This window comes from Gambusia affinis, linkage group LG22, assembly GCF_019740435.1.
Source record: "Gambusia affinis linkage group LG22, SWU_Gaff_1.0, whole genome shotgun sequence".
NCBI classification, from domain to species: Eukaryota; Metazoa; Chordata; class Actinopteri; order Cyprinodontiformes; family Poeciliidae; genus Gambusia; species Gambusia affinis.
Window position 1 is genome coordinate 20,569,928 of NC_057889.1, and position 18,129 is coordinate 20,588,056.

Consider the following 18,129-nt stretch of genomic DNA (forward strand, 5'->3'; position numbering starts at 1 on the left):
AAACTTCTTCAGTGGCACGTGACAATGGAAACAAAGTTGATTTCCTTGCTTGTAATATACAACTACGACAAAACACTGCTAATGTTTATGGCCAACGGGCTATGAGTACTTGTAGACCTCTGTCAATTGAATTTCTACATAAAACCAAGTGTTTAAACAAGACTGCTTGAATTACAACCACTGATGGCAGATATTACATTTCAAGAAGAACTGGGCTAACTAAAGCCATTAAGAACACAAAGTAAGTCTAAGTAGAATCGCCCACCGTGGGACTCGAACCCACGACCCTGAGATTAAAAGTCTCATGCTCTACCAACTGAGCTAGACGGGCTTCTGTAAGAAACTCTTCATTCACCATCACCAATGGAGTCAAAGTTTATTCTGGAGCTACATCTGCATAGGCGGTTTTGATCGGCAATCTGCATCAATTTTCCATGACTGGTCTTACGTGAAATATAAAATACTGTCAGACCAAAAAAGAATCTTGTGCCCAGTCTGTCATGTGCATGTGGAAGGCAGAATCTAAATAGCTACCGCATGTACAAAAAAACATAATCTTGCACACAAAGGAATTTGTTCTAGAGATCTCTCACATAAATATTGTCAGGAGTGGGATTCGAACCCACGCCCATCAGGAGACCAGAAACCTCTCCAGGAAGTAAGGGGCTAAGCCTTGAGTCTGGCGCCCGACCTCGGCCATCCTGACCTGTCGTGCTGTACGCTTAGAAGGTACAAAGTCACTGGGCCTAATCTTCAGGGCTTGTTCAATGTACTTGCAGGACTTAGACCAAACACTGATGATATGTTTGGCCAAAGGGCTATGAGTACATGAAGACCTCTATCAACTGATTTTAAACACGACAGCAATTGTTTAAACAAAATTGCTTGAATTACCACCGCCAATGGCAGAGGGCACATTTCAAAAAGAGCTGAAATGTTTATGTTCTTAAACACATGAAGAACAAAGAGTAATTCAAATCACAAACGCCCAACGTGGGGCTCGAACCCACGACCCTGAGATTAAGAGTCTCATGCTCTACCGACTGAGCTAGCCGGGCTTGCTGACAAACTTCTTCAGTGGCACGTGACAATGGAAACAAAGTTGATTTCCTTGCTTGTAATATACAACTACGACAAAACACTGCTAATGTTTATGGCCAACGGGCTATGAGTACTTGTAGACCTCTGTCAATTGAATTTCTACATAAAACCAAGTGTTTAAACAAGACTGCTTGAATTACAACCACTGATGGCAGATATTACATTTCAAGAAGAACTGGGCTAACTAAAGCCATTAAGAACACAAAGTAAGTCTAAGTAGAAATGCCCACCGTGGGACTCGAACCCACGACCCTGAGATTAAAAGTCTCATGCTCTACCAACTGAGCTAGACGGGCTTCTGTGAGAAACTCTTCATTCACCATCACCAATGGAGTCAAAGTTTATTCTGGAGCTACATCTGCATAGGCGGTTTTGATCGGCAATCTGCATCAATTTTCCATGACTGGTCTTACGTGAAATATAAAATACTGTCAGACCAAAAAAGAATCTTGTGCCCAGTCTGTCATGTGCATGTGGAAGGCAGAATCTAAATAGCTACCGCATGTACAAAAAAACATAATCTTGCACACAAAGGAATTTGTTCTAGAGATCTCTCACATAAATATTGTCAGGAGTGGGATTCGAACCCACGCCTCCATCAGGAGACCAGAAACCTCTCCAGGAAGTAAGGGGCTAAGCCTTGAGTCTGGCGCCTTCGACCGCTCGGCCATCCTGACCTGTCGTGCTGTACGCTTAGAAGGTACAAAGTCACTGGGCCTAATCTTCAGGGCTTGTTCAATGTACTTGCAGGACTTAGACCAAACACTGATGATATGTTTGGCCAAAGGGCTATGAGTACATGAAGACCTCTATCAACTGATTTTAAACACGACAGCAATTGTTTAAACAAAATTGCTTGAATTACCACTAATGGCAGAGGGCACATTTCAAAAAGAGCTGAAATGTTTATGTTCTTAAACACATGAAGAACAAAGAGTAATTCAAATCACAAACACCAAACGTGGGGCTCGAACCCACGACCCTGAGATTAAGAGTCTCATGCTCTACCGACTGAGCTAGCCGGGCTTGCTGACAAACTTCTTCAGTGGCACGTGACAATGGAAACAAAGTTGATTTCCTTGCTTGTAATATACAACTACGACAAAACACTGCTAATGTTTTATGGCCAACGGGCTATGAGTACTTGTAGACCTCTGTCAATTGAATTTCTACATAAAACCAAGTGTTTAAACAAGACTGCTTGAATTACAACCACTGATGGCAGATATTACATTTCAAGAAGAACTGGGCTAACTAAAGCCATTAAGAACACAAAGTAAGTCTAAGTAGAATCGCCCACCGTGGGAGTCTGACCCACGGCCCTGAGATTATAAGTCTCATGCTCTACCGACTGAGCTAGACGGGCTTCTGTAAGAAACTCTTCATTCACCATCACCAATGGAGTCAAAGTTTATTCTGGAGCTACATCTGCATAGGCGGTTTTGATCGGCAATCTGCATCAATTTTCCATGACTGGTCTTACGTGAAATATAAAATACTGTCAGACCAAAAAAGAATCTTGTGCCCAGTCTGTCATGTGCATGTGGAAGGCAGAATCTAAATAGCTACCGCATGTACAAAAAAACATAATCTTGCACACAAAGGAATTTGTTCTAGAGATCTCTCACATAAATATTGTCAGGAGTGGGATTCGAACCCACGCCTCCATCAGGAGACCAGAAACCTCTCCAGGAAGTAAGGGGCTGCTTGAGTCTGGCGCCGACCGCTCGGCCATCCTGACCTGTCGTGCTGTACGCTTAGAAGGTACAAAGTCACTGTGCCTAATCTTCAGGGCTTGTTCAATGTACTTGCAGGACTTAGACCAAACACTGATGATATGTTTGGCCAAAGGGCTATGAGTACATGTAGACCTCTATCAATTGATTTTAAACACGACAGCAATTGTTTAAACAAAATTGCTTGAATTACCACCGCCAATGGCAGAGGGCACATTTCAAAAAGAGCTGAAATGTTTATGTTCTTAAACACATGAAAAACAAAGAGTAATTCAAATCACAAACACCCAACGTGGGGCTCGAACCCACGACCCTGAGATTAAGAGTCTCATGCTCTACCGACTGAGCTAGCCGGGCTTGCTTACAAACTTCTTCAGTGGCACGTGACAATGGAAACAAAGTTGATTTCCTTGCTTGTAATATACAACTACAAAACACTGCTAATGTTTATGGCCAACGGGCTATGAGTACTTGTAGACCTCTGTCAATTGAATTTCTACATAAAACCAAGTGTTTAAACAAGACTGCTTGAATTACAACCACTGATGGCAGATATTACATTTCAAGAAGAACTGGGCTAACTAAAGCCATTAAGAACACAAAGTAAGTCTAAGTAGAATCGCCCACCGTGGGACTCGAACCCACGACCCTGAGATTAAAAGTCTCATGCTCTACCAACTGAGCTAGACGGGCTTCTGTGGGAAACTCTTCATTCACCATCACCAATGGAGTCAAAGTTTATTCTGGAGCTACATCTGCATAGGCGGTTTTGATCGGCAATCTGCATCAATTTTCCATGACTGGTCTTACGTGAAATATAAAATACTGTCAGACCAAAAAAGAATCTTGTGCCCAGTCTGTCATGTGCATGTGGAAGGCAGAATCTAAATAGCTACCGCATGTACAAAAAACATAATCTTGCACACAAAGGAATTTGTTCTAGAGATCTCTCACATAAATATTGTCAGGAGTGGGATTCGAACCCACGCCTCCATCAGGAGACCAGAAACCTCTCCAGGAAGTAAGGGGCTAAGCCTTGAGTCTGGCGCCTTCGACCGCTCGGCCATCCTGACCTGTCGTGCTGTACGCTTAGAAGGTACAAAGTCACTGGGCCTAATCTTCAGGGCTTGTTCAATGTACTTGCAGGACTTAGACCAAACACTGATGATATGTTTGGCCAAAGGGCTATGAGTACATGAAGACCTCTATCAACTGATTTTAAACACGACAGCAATTGTTTAAACAAAATTGCTTGAATTACCGCCAATGGCAGAGGGCACATTTCAAAAGAGCTGAAATGTTTATGTTCTTAAACACATGAAGAACAAAGAGTAATTCAAATCACAAACGCCCAACGTGGGGCTCGAACCCACGACCCTGAGATTAAGAGTCTCATGCTCTACCGACTGAGCTAGCCGGGCTTGCTGACAAATTTCTTCAGTGGCACGTGACAATGGAAACAAAGTCGATTTCCTTGCTTGTAATATACAACTACGACAAAACACTGCTAATGTTTATGGCCAACGGGCTATGAGTACTTGTAGACCTCTGTCAATTGAATTTCTACATAAAACCAAGTGTTTAAACAAGAACGCTTGAATTACAACCACTGATGGCAGATATTACATTTCAAGAAGAACTGGGCTAACTAAAGCCATTAAGAACACAAAGTAAGTCTATGAAGAATCGCCCACCGTGGGACTCGAACCCACGACCCTAAGATTAAAAGTCTCATGCTCTACCAACTGAGCTAGCCGGGCTTGCTTACAAACTTCTTCAGTGGCACGTGACAATGGAAACAAAGTTGATTTCCTTGCTTGTAATATACAACTACAACAAAACACTGCTAATGTTTATGGCCAACGGGCTATGAGTACTTGTAGACCTCTGTCAATTGAATTTCTACATAAAACCAAGTGTTTAAACAAGAATGCTTGAATTACAACCACTGATGGCAGATATTACATTTCAAGAAGAACTGGGCTAACTAAAGCCATTAAGAACACAAAGTAAGTCTATGTAGAATCGCCCACCGTGGGACTCGAACCCACGACCTTGAGATTAAAAGTCTCATGCTCTACCAACTGAGCTAGACGGACTTCTGTGGGAAACTCTTCATTCACCATCACCAATGGAGTCAAAGTTTATTCTGGAGCTACATCTGCATAGGCGGTTTTCATCGGCAATCTGCAGCAATTTTCCATGACTGGTCTTACGTGAAATATAAAATACTGTCAGACCAAAAAAGAATCTTGTGCCCAGTCTGTCATGTGCATGTGGAAGGCAGAATCTAAATAGCTACCGCATGTACAAAAAAACATAATCTTGCACACCAAGGAATTTGTTCTAGAGATCTCTCACATAAATATTGTCAGGAGTGGGATTCGAACCCACGCCTCCATCAGGAGACCAGAAACCTCTCCAGGAAGTAAGGGGCTAAGCCTTGAGTCTGGCGCCTTCGACCGCTCGGCCATCCTGACCTGTCGTGCTGTACGCTTAGAAGGTACAAAGTCACTGGGCCTAATCTTCAGGGCTTGTTCAATGTACTTGCAGGACTTAGACCAAACACTGATGATATGTTTGGCCAAAGGGCTATGAGTACATGTAGACCTCTATCAATTGATTTTAAACACGACAGCAATTGTTTAAACAAAATTGCTTGAATTACCACCACTGCCAATGGCAGAGGGCACATTTCAAAAAGAGCTGAAATGTTTATGTTCTTAAACACATGAAGAACAAAGAGTAATTCAAATCACAAACGCCCAACGTGGGGCTCGAACCCACGACCCTGAGATTAAGAGTCTCATGCTCTACCGACTGAGCTAGCCGGGCTTGCTGACAAACTTCTTCAGTGGCACGTGACAATGGAAACAAAGTTGATTTCCTTGCTTGTAATATACAACTACGACAAAACACTGCTAATGTTTATGGCCAACGGGCTATGAGTACTTGTAGACCTCTGTCAATTGAATTTCTACATAAAACCAAGTGTTTAAACAAGAATGCTTGAATTACAACCACTGATGGCAGATAATACATTTCAAGAAGAACTGGGCTAACTAAAGCCATTAAGAACACAAAGTAAGTCTATGAAGAATCGCCCACCGTGGGACTCGAACCCACGACCCTGAGATTAAAAGTCTCATGCTCTACCAACTGAGCTAGACGGGCTTCTGTGGGAAACTCTTCATTCACCATCACCAATGGAATCAAAGTTTATTCTGGAGCTACATCTGCATAGGCGGTTTTGATCGGCAATCTGCAGCAATTTTCCATGACTGGTCTTACGTGAAATATAAAATACTGTCAGACCAAAAAAGAATCTTGTGCCCAGTCTGTCATGTGCATGTGGAAGGCAGAATCTAAATAGCTACCGCATGTACAAAAAAACATAATCTTGCACACCAAGGAATTTGTTCTAGAGATCTCTCACATAAATATTGTCAGGTGGGATTCGAACCCACGCCTCCATCAGGAGACCAGAAACCTCTCCAGGAAGTAAGGGGCTAAGCCTTGAGTCTGGCGCCTTCGACCTCTCGGCCATCCTGACCTGTCGTGCTGTACGCTTAGAAGGTACAAAGTCACTGGGCCTAATCTTCAGTGCTTGTTCAATGTACTTGCAGGACTTAGACCAAACACTGATGATATGTTTGGCCAAAGGGCTATGAGTACATGTAGACCTCTATCAATTGATTTTAAACACGACAGCAATTGTTTAAACAAAATTGCTTGAATTACCACCGCCAATGGCAGAGGGCACATTTCAAAAAGAGCTGAAATGTTTATGTTCTTAAACACATGAAGAACAAAGAGTAATTCAAATCACAAAGCATGGCAACGTGGGGCTCGAACCCACGACCCTGAGATTAAGAGTCTCATGCTCTACCGACTGAGCTAGCCGGGCTTGCTTACAAACTTCTTCAGTGGCACGTGACAATGGAAACAAAGTTGATTTCCTTGCTTGTAATATACAACTACGACAAAACACTGCTAATGTTTATGGCCAACGGGCTATGAGTACTTGTAGACCTCTGTCAATTGAATTTCTACATAAAACCAAGTGTTTAAACAAGACTGCTTGAATTACAACCACTGATGGCAGATATTACATTTCAAGAAGAACTGGGCTAACTAAAGCCATTAAGAACACAAAGTAAGTCTATGTAGAATCGCCCACCGTGGGACTCGAACCCACGACCCTGAGATTAAAAGTCTCATGCTCTACCGACTGAGCTAGCCGGGCTTGCTTACAAACTTCTTCAGTGGCACGTGACAATGGAAACAAAGTTGATTTCCTTGCTTGTAATATACAACTATGACAAAACACTGCTAATGTTTATGGCCAACGGGCTCTGTGTACTTGTAGACCTCTGTCAATTGAATTTCTACATAAAACCAAGTGTTTAAACAAGACTGCTTGAATTACAACCACTGATGGCAGATATTACATTTCAAGAAGAACTGGGTAACTAAAGCCATTAAGAACACAAAGTAAGTCTAAGTAGAAATGCCCACCGTGGGACTCGAACCCACGACCCTGAGATTAAAAGTCTCATGCTCTACCAACTGAGCTAGACGGGCTTCTGTGAGAAACTCTTCATTCACCATCACCAATGGAGTCAAAGTTTATTCTGGAGCTACATCTGCATAGGCGGTTTTGATCGGCAATCTGCATCAATTTTCCATGACTGGTCTTACGTGAAATATAAAATACTGTCAGACCAAAAAAGAATCTTGTGCCCAGTCTGTCATGTGCATGTGGAAGGCAGAATCTAAATAGCTACCGCATGTACAAAAAAACATAATCTTGCACACAAAGGAATTTGTTCTAGAGATCTCTCACATAAATATTGTCAGGAGTGGGATTCGAACCCACGCCTCCATCAGGAGACCAGAAACCTCTCCAGGAAGTAAGGGGCTAAGCCTTGAGTCTGGCGCCTTCGACCGCTCGGCCATCCTGACCTGTCGTGTTGTACGCTTAGAAGGTACAAAGTCACTGGGCCTAATCTTCAGGGCTTGTTCAATGTACTTGCAGGACTTAGACCAAACACTGATGATATGTTTGGCCAAAGGGCTATGAGTACATGAAGACCTCTATCAACTGATTTTAAACACGACAGCAATTGTTTAAACAAAATTGCTTGAATTACCACCGCCAATGGCAGAGGGCACATTTCAAAAAGAGCTGAAATGTTTATGTTCTTAAACACATGAAGAACAAAGAGTAATTCAAATCACAAACACCAAACGTGGGGCTCGAACCCACGACCCTGAGATTAAGAGTCTCATGCTCTACCGACTGAGCTAGCCGGGCTTGCTGACAAACTTCTTCAGTGGCACGTGACAATGGAAACAAAGTTGATTTCCTTGCTTGTAATATACAACTACGACAAAACACTGCTAATGTTTATGGCCAACGGGCTATGAGTACTTGTAGACCTCTGTCAATTGAATTTCTACATAAAACCAAGTGTTTAAACAAGACTGCTTGAATTACAACCACTGATGGCAGATATTACATTTCAAGAAGAACTGGGCTAACTAAAGCCATTAAGAACACAAAGTAAGTCTAAGTAGAATCGCCCACCGTGGGACTCGAACCCACGACCCTGAGATTAAAAGTCTCATGCTCTACCAACTGAGCTAGACGGGCTTCTGTAAGAAACTCTTCATTCACCATCACCAATGGAGTCAAAGTTTATTCTGGAGCTACATCTGCATAGGCGGTTTTGATCGGCAATCTGCATCAATTTTCCATGACTGGTCTTACGTGAAATATAAAATACTGTCAGACCAAAAAAGAATCTTGTGCCCAGTCTGTCATGTGCATGTGGAAGGCAGAATCTAAATAGCTACCGCATGTACAAAAAAACATAATCTTGCACACAAAGGAATTTGTTCTAGAGATCTCTCACATAAATATTGTCAGGTGTGGGATTCGAACCCACGCCTCCATCAGGAGACCAGAAACCTCTCCAGGAAGTAAGGGGCTAAGCCTTGAGTCTGGCGCCTTCGACCGCTCGGCCATCCTGACCTGTCGTGCTGTACGCTTAGAAGGTACAAAGTCACTGGGCCTAATCTTCAGGGCTTGTTCAATGTACTTGCAGGACTTAGACCAAACACTGATGATATGTTTGGCCAAAGGGCTATGAGTACATGAAGACCTCTATCAACTGATTTTAAACACGACAGCAATTGTTTAAACAAAATTGCTTGAATTACCACCGCCAATGGCAGAGGGCACATTTCAAAAAGAGCTGAAATGTTTATGTTCTTAAACACATGAAGAACAAAGAGTAATTCAAATCACAAACACCCAACGTGGGGCTCGAACCCACGACCCTGAGATTAAGAGTCTCATGCTCTACCGACTGAGCTAGCCGGGCTTGCTGACAAACTTCTTCAGTGGCACGTGACAATGGAAACAAAGTTGATTTCCTTGCTTGTAATATACAACTACGACAAAACACTGCTAATGTTTATGGCCAACGGGCTATGAGTACTTGTAGACCTCTGTCAATTGAATTTCTACATAAAACCAAGTGTTTAAACAAGACTGCTTGAATTACAACCACTGATGGCAGATATTACATTTCAAGAAGAACTGGGCTAACTAAAGCCATTAAGAACACAAAGTAAGTCTAAGTAGAATCGCCCACCGTGGGACTCGAACCCACGACCCTGAGATTAAAGTCTCATGCTCTACCAACTGAGCTAGACGGGCTTCTGTGGAAACTCTTCATTCACCATCACCAATGGAGTCAAAGTTTATTCTGGAGCTACATCTGCATAGGCGGTTTTGATCGGCAATCTGCATCAATTTTCCATGACTGGTCTTACGTGAAATATAAAATACTGTCAGACCAAAAAAGAATCTTGTGCCCAGTCTGTCATGTGCATGTGGAAGGCAGAATCTAAATAGCTACCGCATGTACAAAAAAACATAATCTTGCACACAAAGGAATTTGTTCTAGAGATCTCTCACATAAATATTGTCAGGAGTGGGATTCGAACCCACGCCTCCATCAGGAGACCAGAAACCTCTCCAGGAAGTAAGGGGCTAAGCCTTGAGTCTGGCGCCTTCGACCGCTCGGCCATCCTGACCTGTCGTGTTGTACGCTTAGAAGGTACAAAGTCACTGGGCCTAATCTTCAGGGCTTGTTCAATGTACTTGCAGGACTTAGACCAAACACTGATGATATGTTTGGCCAAAGGGCTATGAGTACATGAAGACCTCTATCAACTGATTTTAAACACGACAGCAATTGTTTAAACAAAATTGCTTGAATTACCGCCAATGGCAGAGGGCACATTTCAAAAAGAGCTGAAATGTTTATGTTCTTAAACACATGAAGAACAAAGAGTAATTCAAATCACAAACACCCAACGTGGGGCTCGAACCCACGACCCTGAGATTAAGAGTCTCATGCTCTACCGACTGAGCTAGCCGGGCTTGCTGACAAACTTCTTCAGTGGCACGTGACAATGGAAACAAAGTTGATTTCCTTGCTTGTAATATACAACTACGACAAAACACTGCTAATGTTTATGGCCAACGGGCTATGAGTACTTGTAGACCTCTGTCAATTGAATTTCTACATAAAACCAAGTGTTTAAACAAGACTGCTTGAATTACAACCACTGATGGCAGATATTACATTTCAAGAAGAACTGGGCTAACTAAAGCCATTAAGAACACAAAGTAAGTCTAAGTAGAATCGCCCACCGTGGGACTCGAACCCACGACCCTGAGATTAAAAGTCTCATGCTCTACCAACTGAGCTAGACGGGCTTCTGTAAGAAACTCTTCATTCACCATCACCAATGGAGTCAAAGTTTATTCTGGAGCTACATCTGCATAGGCGGTTTTGATCGGCAATCTGCATCAATTTTCCATGACTGGTCTTACGTGAAATATAAAATACTGTCAGACCAAAAAAGAATCTTGTGCCCAGTCTGTCATGTGCATGTGGAAGGCAGAATCTAAATAGCTACCGCATGTACAAAAAAACATAATCTTGCACACCAAGGAATTTGTTCTAGAGATCTCTCACATAAATATTGTCAGGAGTGGGATTCGAACCCACGCCTCCATCAGGAGACCAGAAACCTCTCCAGGAAGTAAGGGGCTAAGCCTTGAGTCTGGCGCCTTCGACCGCTCGGCCATCCTGACCTGTCGTGGTACGCTTAGAAGGTACAAAGTCACTGGGCCTAATCTTCAGGGCTTGTTCAATGTACTTGCAGGACTTAGACCAAACACTGATGATATGTTTGGCCAAAGGGCTATGAGTACATGAAGACCTCTATCAACTGATTTTAAACACGACAGCAATTGTTTAAACAAAATTGCTTGAATTACCACCGCCAATGGCAGAGGGCACATTTCAAAAAGAGCTGAAATGTTTATGTTCTTAAACACATGAAGAACAAAGAGTAATTCAAATCACAAAGCTAGCGTGGGGCTCGAACCCACGACCATTAAGAGTCTCATGCTCTACCGACTGAGCTAGCCGGGCTTGCTGACAAACTTCTTCAGTGGCACGTGACAATGGAAACAAAGTTGATTTCCTTGCTTGTAATATACAACTACGACAAAACACTGCTAATGTTTATGGCCAACGGGCTATGAGTACTTGTAGACCTCTGTCAATTGAATTTCTACATAAAACCAAGTGTTTAAACAAGACTGCTTGAATTACAACCACTGATGGCAGATATTACATTTCAAGAAGAACTGGGCTAACTAAAGCCATTAAACACAAAAGTAAGTCTGAAGTAGTAATGCGCCCACCGTGGGACTCGAACCCACGACCCTGAGATTAAAAGTCTCATGCTCTACCAACTGAGCTAGACGGGCTTCTGTGAGAAACTCTTCATTCACCATCACCAATGGAATCAAAGTTTATTCTGGAGCTACATCTGCATAGGCGGTTTTGATCGGCAATCTGCATCAATTTTCCATGACTGGTCTTACGTGAAATATAAAATACTGTCAGACCAAAAAAGAATCTTGTGCCCAGTCTGTCATGTGCATGTGGAAGGCAGAATCTAAATAGCTACCATGTACAAAAAAACATAATCTTGCACACCAAGGAATTTGTTCTAGAGATCTCTCACATAAATATTGTCAGGAGTGGGATTCGAACCCACGCCTCCATCAGGAGACCAGAAACCTCTCCAGGAAGTAAGGGGCTAAGCCTTGAGTCTGGCGCCTTCGACCTCGGCCATCCTGACCTGTCGTGCTGTGCACGCTTAGAAGGTACAAAGTCACTGTGCCTAATCTTCAGGGCCAAACACTGATGATATGTTTGGCCAAAGGGCTATGAGTACATGTAGACCTCTATCAATTGATTTTAAACACGACAGCAATTGTTTAAACAAAATTGCTTGAATTACCACCGCCAATGGCAGAGGGCACATTTCAAAAAGAGCTGAAATGTTTATGTTCTTAAACACATGAAGAACAAAGAGTAATTCAAATCACAAACGCCCAACGTGGGGCTCGAACCCACGACCCTGAGATTAAGAGTCTCATGCTCTACCGACTGAGCTAGCCGGGCTTGCTTACAAACTTCTTCAGTGGCACGTGACAATGGAAACAAAGTTGATTTCCTTGCTTGTAATATACAACTACGACAAAAAACTGCTAATGTTTATGGCCAACGGGCTATGTGTACTTGTAGACCTCTGTCAATTGAATTTCTACATAAAACCAAGTGTTTAAACAAGACTGCTTGAATTACAACCACTGATGGCAGATATTACATTTCAAGAAGAACTGGGCTAACTAAAGCCATTAAGAACACAAAGTAAGTCTAAGTAGAATCGCCCACCGTGGGACTCGAACCCACGACCCTGAGATTAAAAGTCTCATGCTCTACCAACTGAGCTAGACGGGCTTCTGTGAGAAACTCTTCATTCACCATCACCAATGGAGTCAAAGTTTATTCTGGAGCTACATCTGCATAGGCGGTTTTGATCGGCAATCTGCATCAATTTTCCATGACTGGTCTTACGTGAAATATAAAATACTGTCAGACCAAAAAAGAATCTTGTGCCCAGTCTGTCATGTGCATGTGAAAGGCAGAATCTAAATAGCTACCGCATGTACAAAAAAACATAATCTTGCACACCAAGGAATTTGTTCTAGAGATCTCTCACATAAATATTGTCAGGAGTGGGATTCGAACCCACGCCTCCATCAGGAGACCAGAAACCTCTCCAGGAAGTAAGGGGCTAAGCCTTGAGTCTGGCGCCTTCGACCGCTCGGCCATCCTGACCTGTCGTGCTGTACGCTTAGAAGGTACAAAGTCACTGGGCCTAATCTTCAGGGCTTGTTCAATGTACTTGCAGGACTTAGACCAAACACTGATGATATGTTTGGCCAAAGGGCTATGAGTACATGTAGACCTCTATCAATTGATTTTAAACACAATTGTTTAAACAAAATTGCTTGAATTACCACCAATGGCAGAGGGCACATTTCAAAAAGAGCTGAAATGTTTATGTTCTTAAACACATGAAGAACAAAGAGTAATTCAAATCACAAACGCCCAACGTGGGGCTCGAACCCACGACCCTGAGATTAAGAGTCTCATGCTCTACCGACTGAGCTAGCCGGGCTTGCTTACAAACTTCTTCAGTGGCACGTGACAATGGAAACAAAGTTGATTTCCTTGCTTGTAATATACAACTACGACAAAACACTGCTAATGTTTATGGCCAACGGGCTATGAGTACTTGTAGACCTCTGTCAATTGAATTTCTACATAAAACCAAGTGTTTAAACAAGACTGCTTGAATTACAACCACTGATGGCAGATATTACATTTCAAGAAGAACTGGGCTAACTAAAGCCATTAAGAACACAAAAGTAAGTCTAAATCAGAAGCCCACCATGGGACTCGAACCCACGACCCTGAGATTAAAAGTCTCATGCTCTACCAACTGAGCTAGACGGGCTTCTGTGGGAAACTCTTCATTCACCATCACCAATGGAGTCAAAGTTTATTCTGGAGCTACATCTGCATAGGCGGTTTTGATCGGCAATCTGCAGCAATTTTCCATGACTGGTCTTACGTGAAATATAAAATACTGTCAGACCAAAAAAGAATCTTGTGCCCAGTCTGTCATGTGCATGTGGAAGGCAGAATCTAAATAGCTACCGCATGTACAAAAAAACATAATCTTGCACACCAAGGAATTTGTTCTAGAGATCTCTCACATAAATATTGTCAGGAGTGGGATTCGAACCCACGCCTCCATCAGGAGACCAGAAACCTCTCCAGGAAGTAAGGGGCTAAGCCTTGAGTCTGGTGCCTTCGACTGCCCTGACCTGTCGTGCTGTACGCTTAGAAGGTACAAAGTCACTGTGCCTAATCTTCAGGGCTTGTTCAATGTACTTGCAGGACTTAGACCAAACACTGATGATATGTTTGGCCAAAGGGCTATGAGTACATGTAGACCTCTATCAACTGATTTTAAACACGACAGCAATTGTTTAAACAAAATTGCTTGAATTACCACCGCCAATGGCATAGGGCACATTTCAAAAAGAGCTGAAATGTTTATGTTCTTAAACACATGAAGAACAAAGAGTAATTCAAATCACAAAGCGTGGGCTCGAACCCGCCCTGAGATTAAGAGTCTCATGCTCTACCGACTGAGCTAGCCGGGCTTGCTTACAAACTTCTTCAGTGGCACGTGACAATGGAAACAAAGTTGATTTCCTTGCTTGTAATATACAACTACGACAAAACACTGCTAATGTTTATGGCCAACGGGCTATGAGTACTTGTAGACCTCTGTCAATTGAATTTCTACATAAAACCAAGTGTTTAAACAAGACTGCTTGAATTACAACCACTGATGGCAGATATTACATTTCAAGAAGAACTGGGCTAACTAAAGCCATTAAGAACACAAAGTAAGTCTATGTAGAATCGCCCACCGTGGGACTCGAACCCACGACCCTGAGATTAAAAGTCTCATGCTCTACCAACTGAGCTAGACGGGCTTCTGTGGGAAACTCTTCATTCACCATCACCAATGGAGTCAAAGTTTATTCTGGAGCTACATCTGCATAGGCGGTTTTGATCGGCAATCTGCAGCAATTTTCCATGACTGGTCTTACGTGAAATATAAAATACTGTCAGACCAAAAAAGAATCTTGTGCCCAGTCTGTCATGTGCATGTGGAAGGCAGAATCTAAATAGCTACCGCATGTACAAAAAAACATAATCTTGCACACCAAGGAATTTGTTCTAGAGATCTCTCACATAAATATTGTCAGGAGTGGGATTCGAACCCACGCCTCCATCAGGAGACCAGAAACCTCTCCAGGAAGTAAGGGGCTAAGCCTTGAGTCTGGCGCCTTCGACCGCTCGGCCATCCTGACCTGTCGTGCTGTACGCTTAGAAGGTACAAAGTCACTGGGCCTAATCTTCAGGGCTTGTTCAATGTACTTGCAGGACTTAGACCAAACACTGATGATATGTTTGGCCAAAGGGCTATGAGTACATGTAGACCTCTATCAACTGATTTTAAACACGACAGCAATTGTTTAAACAAAATTGCTTGAATTACCACCGCCAATGGCAGAGGGCACATTTCAAAAAGAGCTGAAATGTTTATGTTCTTAAACACATGAAGAACAAAGAGTAATTCAAATCACAAACGCCCAACGTGGGGCTCGAACCCACGACCCTGAGATTAAGAGTCTCATGCTCTACCGACTGAGCTAGCCGGGCTTGCTTACAAACTTCTTCAGTGGCACGTGACAATGGAAACAAAGTTGATTTCCTTGCTTGTAATATACAACTACGACAAAACACTGCTAATGTTTATGGCCAACGGGCTATGAGTACTTGTAGACCTCTGTCAATTGAATTTCTACATAAAACCAAGTGTTTAAACAAGACTGCTTGAATTACAACCACTGATGGCAGATATTACATTTCAAGAAGAACTGGGCTAACTAAAGCCATTAAGAACACAAAGTAAGTCTATGTAGAATCGCCCACCGTGGGACTCGAACCCACGACCCTGAGATTAAAAGTCTCATGCTCTACCAACTGAGCTAGACGGGCTTCTGTGGGAAACTCTTCATTCACCATCACCAATGGAATCAAAGTTTATTCTGGAGCTACATCTGCATAGGCGGTTTTGATCGGCAATCTGCAGCAATTTTCCATGACTGGTCTTACGTGAAATATAAAATACTGTCAGACCAAAAAAGAATCTTGTGCCCAGTCTGTCATGTGCATGTGGAAGGCAGAATCTAAATAGCTACCGCATGTACAAAAAAACATAATCTTGCACACCAAGGAATTTGTTCTAGAGATCTCTCACATAAATATTGTCAGGAGTGGGATTCGAACCCACGCCTCCATCAGGAGACCAGAAACCTCTCCAGGAAGTAAGGGGCTAAGCCTTGAGTCTGGCGCCTTCGACCGCTCGGCCATCCTGACCTGTCGTGCTGTACGCTTAGAAGGTACAAAGTCACTGGGCCTAATCTTCAGGGCTTGTTCAATGTACTTGCAGGACTTAGACCAAACACTGATGATATGTTTGGCCAAAGGGCTATGAGTACATGTAGACCTCTATCAACTGATTTTAAACACGACAGCAATTGTTTAAACAAAATTGCTTGAATTACCACCGCCAATGGCAGAGGGCACATTTCAAAAAGAGCTGAAATGTTTATGTTCTTAAACACATGAAGAACAAAGAGTAATTCAAATCACAAACGCCCAACGTGGGGCTCGAACCCACGACCCTGAGATTAAGAGTCTCATGCTCTACCGACTGAGCTAGCCGGGCTTGCTTACAAACTTCTTCAGTGGCACGTGACAATGGAAACAAAGTTGATTTCCTTGCTTGTAATATACAACTACGACAAAACACTGCTAATGTTTATGGCCAACAGGCTATGTGTACTTGTAGACCTCTGTCAATTGAATTTCTACATAAAACCAAGTGTTTAAACAAGACTGCTTGAATTACAACCACTGATGGCAGATATTACATTTCAAGAAGAACTGGGCTAACTAAAGCCATTAAGAGCACAAAATAAGTCTATGTAGAATCGCCCACCGTGGGACTCGAACCCACGACCCTGAGATTAAAAGTCTCATGCTCTACCAACTGAGCTAGACGGGCTTCTGTGGGAAACTCTTCATTCACCATCACCAATGGAATCAAAGTTTATTCTGGAGCTACATCTGCATAGGCGGTTTTGATCGGCAATCTGCAGCAATGTTCCATGACTGGTCTTACGTGAAATATAAAATACTGTCAGACCAAAAAAGAATCTTGTGCCCAGTCTGTCATGTGCATGTGGAAGGCAGAATCTAAATAGCTACCAAAAAAAACATAATCTTGCACACCAAGGAATTTGTTCTAGAGATCTCTCACATAAATATTGTCAGGAGTGGGATTCGAACCCACGCCTCCATCAGGAGACCAGAAACCTCTCCAGGAAGTAAGGGGCTAAGCCTTGAGTCTGGCGCCTTCGACCGCTCGGCCATCCTGACCTGTCGTGCTGTACGCTTAGAAGGTACAAAGTCACTGGGCCTAATCTTCAGGGCTTGTTCAATGTACTTGCAGGACTTAGACCAAACACTGATGATATGTTTGGCCAAAGGGCTATGAGTACATGTAGACCTCTATCAATTGATTTTAAACACGACAGCAATTGTTTAAACAAAATTGCTTGAATTACCACCGCCAATGGCAGAGGGCACATTTCAAAAAGAGCTGAAATGTTTATGTTCTTAAACACATGAAGAACAAAGAGTAATTCAAATCACAAACGCCCAACGTGAACCTCACCACCCTGAGATTAAGAGTCTCATGCTCACCGACTGAGCTAGCCGGGCTTGCTTACAAACTTCTTCAGTGGCACGTGACAATGGAAACAAAGTTGATTTCCTTGCTTGTAATATACAACTACGACAAAACACTGCTAATGTTTATGGCCAACGGGCTATGAGTACTTGTAGACCTCTGTCAATTGAATTTCTACATAAAACCAAGTGTTTAAACAAGACTGCTTGAATTACAACCACTGATGGCAGATATTACATTTCAAGAAGAACTGGGCTAACTAAAGCCATTAAGAACACAAAGTAAGTCTATGTAGAATCGCCCACCGTGGGACTCGAACCCACGACCCTGAGATTAAAAGTCTCATGCTCTACCAACTGAGCTAGACAGGCTTCTGTGGGAAACTCTTCATTCACCATCACCAATGGAATCAAAGTTTATTCTGGAGCTACATCTGCATAGG

At 42.7% G+C, this 18,129-nt stretch overlaps 43 non-coding genes across 43 annotated transcripts; all 43 read right to left on the reverse strand.

Moving 5' to 3' along the window:
* Positions 1-258: 258 nt before the first annotated feature.
* Positions 259-331, reverse strand: trnak-uuu. Its single transcript has one exon. It is a non-coding gene; the product is annotated as a tRNA-Lys (tRNA).
* A 654-nt stretch (positions 332-985) lies between these two features.
* Positions 986-1,058, reverse strand: trnak-cuu. Its single transcript has one exon. It is a non-coding gene; the product is annotated as a tRNA-Lys (tRNA).
* A 266-nt stretch (positions 1,059-1,324) lies between these two features.
* trnak-uuu lies at positions 1,325-1,397 on the reverse strand. Its single transcript has one exon. It is a non-coding gene; the product is annotated as a tRNA-Lys (tRNA).
* A 270-nt stretch (positions 1,398-1,667) lies between these two features.
* Positions 1,668-1,778, reverse strand: trnal-caa. The gene is made up of 2 exons: positions 1,741-1,778; positions 1,668-1,713 (listed from the first exon to the last, which is right to left on the reverse strand). It is a non-coding gene; the product is annotated as a tRNA-Leu (tRNA).
* A 276-nt stretch (positions 1,779-2,054) lies between these two features.
* Positions 2,055-2,127, reverse strand: trnak-cuu. Its single transcript has one exon. It is a non-coding gene; the product is annotated as a tRNA-Lys (tRNA).
* Positions 2,128-2,394: 267 nt separating this feature from the next.
* On the reverse strand, positions 2,395-2,467 carry trnai-uau. Its single transcript has one exon. It is a non-coding gene; the product is annotated as a tRNA-Ile (tRNA).
* Positions 2,468-3,121: 654 nt separating this feature from the next.
* Positions 3,122-3,194, reverse strand: trnak-cuu. The gene has a single exon. It is a non-coding gene; the product is annotated as a tRNA-Lys (tRNA).
* A 263-nt stretch (positions 3,195-3,457) lies between these two features.
* Positions 3,458-3,530, reverse strand: trnak-uuu. Its single transcript has one exon. It is a non-coding gene; the product is annotated as a tRNA-Lys (tRNA).
* A 269-nt stretch (positions 3,531-3,799) lies between these two features.
* trnal-caa lies at positions 3,800-3,910 on the reverse strand. Its single transcript has 2 exons — positions 3,873-3,910; positions 3,800-3,845 (listed from the first exon to the last, which is right to left on the reverse strand). It is a non-coding gene; the product is annotated as a tRNA-Leu (tRNA).
* Positions 3,911-4,185: 275 nt separating this feature from the next.
* On the reverse strand, positions 4,186-4,258 carry trnak-cuu. The gene has a single exon. It is a non-coding gene; the product is annotated as a tRNA-Lys (tRNA).
* A 266-nt stretch (positions 4,259-4,524) lies between these two features.
* trnak-uuu lies at positions 4,525-4,597 on the reverse strand. Its single transcript has one exon. It is a non-coding gene; the product is annotated as a tRNA-Lys (tRNA).
* Positions 4,598-4,863: 266 nt separating this feature from the next.
* On the reverse strand, positions 4,864-4,936 carry trnak-uuu. The gene has a single exon. It is a non-coding gene; the product is annotated as a tRNA-Lys (tRNA).
* A 270-nt stretch (positions 4,937-5,206) lies between these two features.
* trnal-caa lies at positions 5,207-5,317 on the reverse strand. The gene is made up of 2 exons: positions 5,280-5,317; positions 5,207-5,252 (listed from the first exon to the last, which is right to left on the reverse strand). It is a non-coding gene; the product is annotated as a tRNA-Leu (tRNA).
* Positions 5,318-5,599: 282 nt separating this feature from the next.
* On the reverse strand, positions 5,600-5,672 carry trnak-cuu. Its single transcript has one exon. It is a non-coding gene; the product is annotated as a tRNA-Lys (tRNA).
* Positions 5,673-5,938: 266 nt separating this feature from the next.
* Positions 5,939-6,011, reverse strand: trnak-uuu. Its single transcript has one exon. It is a non-coding gene; the product is annotated as a tRNA-Lys (tRNA).
* A 657-nt stretch (positions 6,012-6,668) lies between these two features.
* Positions 6,669-6,744, reverse strand: trnak-cuu. The gene has a single exon. It is a non-coding gene; the product is annotated as a tRNA-Lys (tRNA).
* Positions 6,745-7,010: 266 nt separating this feature from the next.
* Positions 7,011-7,083, reverse strand: trnak-uuu. The gene has a single exon. It is a non-coding gene; the product is annotated as a tRNA-Lys (tRNA).
* A 265-nt stretch (positions 7,084-7,348) lies between these two features.
* trnak-uuu lies at positions 7,349-7,421 on the reverse strand. The gene has a single exon. It is a non-coding gene; the product is annotated as a tRNA-Lys (tRNA).
* Positions 7,422-7,691: 270 nt separating this feature from the next.
* Positions 7,692-7,802, reverse strand: trnal-caa. Its single transcript has 2 exons — positions 7,765-7,802; positions 7,692-7,737 (listed from the first exon to the last, which is right to left on the reverse strand). It is a non-coding gene; the product is annotated as a tRNA-Leu (tRNA).
* A 279-nt stretch (positions 7,803-8,081) lies between these two features.
* Positions 8,082-8,154, reverse strand: trnak-cuu. The gene has a single exon. It is a non-coding gene; the product is annotated as a tRNA-Lys (tRNA).
* Positions 8,155-8,420: 266 nt separating this feature from the next.
* On the reverse strand, positions 8,421-8,493 carry trnak-uuu. The gene has a single exon. It is a non-coding gene; the product is annotated as a tRNA-Lys (tRNA).
* Positions 8,494-8,763: 270 nt separating this feature from the next.
* Positions 8,764-8,874, reverse strand: trnal-caa. Its single transcript has 2 exons — positions 8,837-8,874; positions 8,764-8,809 (listed from the first exon to the last, which is right to left on the reverse strand). It is a non-coding gene; the product is annotated as a tRNA-Leu (tRNA).
* A 279-nt stretch (positions 8,875-9,153) lies between these two features.
* On the reverse strand, positions 9,154-9,226 carry trnak-cuu. Its single transcript has one exon. It is a non-coding gene; the product is annotated as a tRNA-Lys (tRNA).
* Positions 9,227-9,833: 607 nt separating this feature from the next.
* trnal-caa lies at positions 9,834-9,944 on the reverse strand. Its single transcript has 2 exons — positions 9,907-9,944; positions 9,834-9,879 (listed from the first exon to the last, which is right to left on the reverse strand). It is a non-coding gene; the product is annotated as a tRNA-Leu (tRNA).
* Positions 9,945-10,220: 276 nt separating this feature from the next.
* Positions 10,221-10,293, reverse strand: trnak-cuu. The gene has a single exon. It is a non-coding gene; the product is annotated as a tRNA-Lys (tRNA).
* A 266-nt stretch (positions 10,294-10,559) lies between these two features.
* trnak-uuu lies at positions 10,560-10,632 on the reverse strand. The gene has a single exon. It is a non-coding gene; the product is annotated as a tRNA-Lys (tRNA).
* Positions 10,633-10,902: 270 nt separating this feature from the next.
* trnal-caa lies at positions 10,903-11,013 on the reverse strand. The gene is made up of 2 exons: positions 10,976-11,013; positions 10,903-10,948 (listed from the first exon to the last, which is right to left on the reverse strand). It is a non-coding gene; the product is annotated as a tRNA-Leu (tRNA).
* Positions 11,014-11,624: 611 nt separating this feature from the next.
* trnak-uuu lies at positions 11,625-11,697 on the reverse strand. The gene has a single exon. It is a non-coding gene; the product is annotated as a tRNA-Lys (tRNA).
* Positions 11,698-11,965: 268 nt separating this feature from the next.
* trnal-caa lies at positions 11,966-12,074 on the reverse strand. The gene is made up of 2 exons: positions 12,039-12,074; positions 11,966-12,011 (listed from the first exon to the last, which is right to left on the reverse strand). It is a non-coding gene; the product is annotated as a tRNA-Leu (tRNA).
* A 253-nt stretch (positions 12,075-12,327) lies between these two features.
* On the reverse strand, positions 12,328-12,400 carry trnak-cuu. Its single transcript has one exon. It is a non-coding gene; the product is annotated as a tRNA-Lys (tRNA).
* A 266-nt stretch (positions 12,401-12,666) lies between these two features.
* trnak-uuu lies at positions 12,667-12,739 on the reverse strand. Its single transcript has one exon. It is a non-coding gene; the product is annotated as a tRNA-Lys (tRNA).
* A 270-nt stretch (positions 12,740-13,009) lies between these two features.
* Positions 13,010-13,120, reverse strand: trnal-caa. Its single transcript has 2 exons — positions 13,083-13,120; positions 13,010-13,055 (listed from the first exon to the last, which is right to left on the reverse strand). It is a non-coding gene; the product is annotated as a tRNA-Leu (tRNA).
* A 270-nt stretch (positions 13,121-13,390) lies between these two features.
* On the reverse strand, positions 13,391-13,463 carry trnak-cuu. Its single transcript has one exon. It is a non-coding gene; the product is annotated as a tRNA-Lys (tRNA).
* Positions 13,464-13,729: 266 nt separating this feature from the next.
* On the reverse strand, positions 13,730-13,802 carry trnak-uuu. Its single transcript has one exon. It is a non-coding gene; the product is annotated as a tRNA-Lys (tRNA).
* A 981-nt stretch (positions 13,803-14,783) lies between these two features.
* On the reverse strand, positions 14,784-14,856 carry trnak-uuu. The gene has a single exon. It is a non-coding gene; the product is annotated as a tRNA-Lys (tRNA).
* Positions 14,857-15,126: 270 nt separating this feature from the next.
* On the reverse strand, positions 15,127-15,237 carry trnal-caa. The gene is made up of 2 exons: positions 15,200-15,237; positions 15,127-15,172 (listed from the first exon to the last, which is right to left on the reverse strand). It is a non-coding gene; the product is annotated as a tRNA-Leu (tRNA).
* Positions 15,238-15,516: 279 nt separating this feature from the next.
* On the reverse strand, positions 15,517-15,589 carry trnak-cuu. Its single transcript has one exon. It is a non-coding gene; the product is annotated as a tRNA-Lys (tRNA).
* A 266-nt stretch (positions 15,590-15,855) lies between these two features.
* trnak-uuu lies at positions 15,856-15,928 on the reverse strand. Its single transcript has one exon. It is a non-coding gene; the product is annotated as a tRNA-Lys (tRNA).
* A 270-nt stretch (positions 15,929-16,198) lies between these two features.
* On the reverse strand, positions 16,199-16,309 carry trnal-caa. The gene is made up of 2 exons: positions 16,272-16,309; positions 16,199-16,244 (listed from the first exon to the last, which is right to left on the reverse strand). It is a non-coding gene; the product is annotated as a tRNA-Leu (tRNA).
* A 279-nt stretch (positions 16,310-16,588) lies between these two features.
* Positions 16,589-16,661, reverse strand: trnak-cuu. The gene has a single exon. It is a non-coding gene; the product is annotated as a tRNA-Lys (tRNA).
* Positions 16,662-16,927: 266 nt separating this feature from the next.
* trnak-uuu lies at positions 16,928-17,000 on the reverse strand. The gene has a single exon. It is a non-coding gene; the product is annotated as a tRNA-Lys (tRNA).
* Positions 17,001-17,263: 263 nt separating this feature from the next.
* trnal-caa lies at positions 17,264-17,374 on the reverse strand. The gene is made up of 2 exons: positions 17,337-17,374; positions 17,264-17,309 (listed from the first exon to the last, which is right to left on the reverse strand). It is a non-coding gene; the product is annotated as a tRNA-Leu (tRNA).
* A 611-nt stretch (positions 17,375-17,985) lies between these two features.
* Positions 17,986-18,058, reverse strand: trnak-uuu. The gene has a single exon. It is a non-coding gene; the product is annotated as a tRNA-Lys (tRNA).
* Between the last annotated feature and the right edge of the window lie 71 nt (positions 18,059-18,129).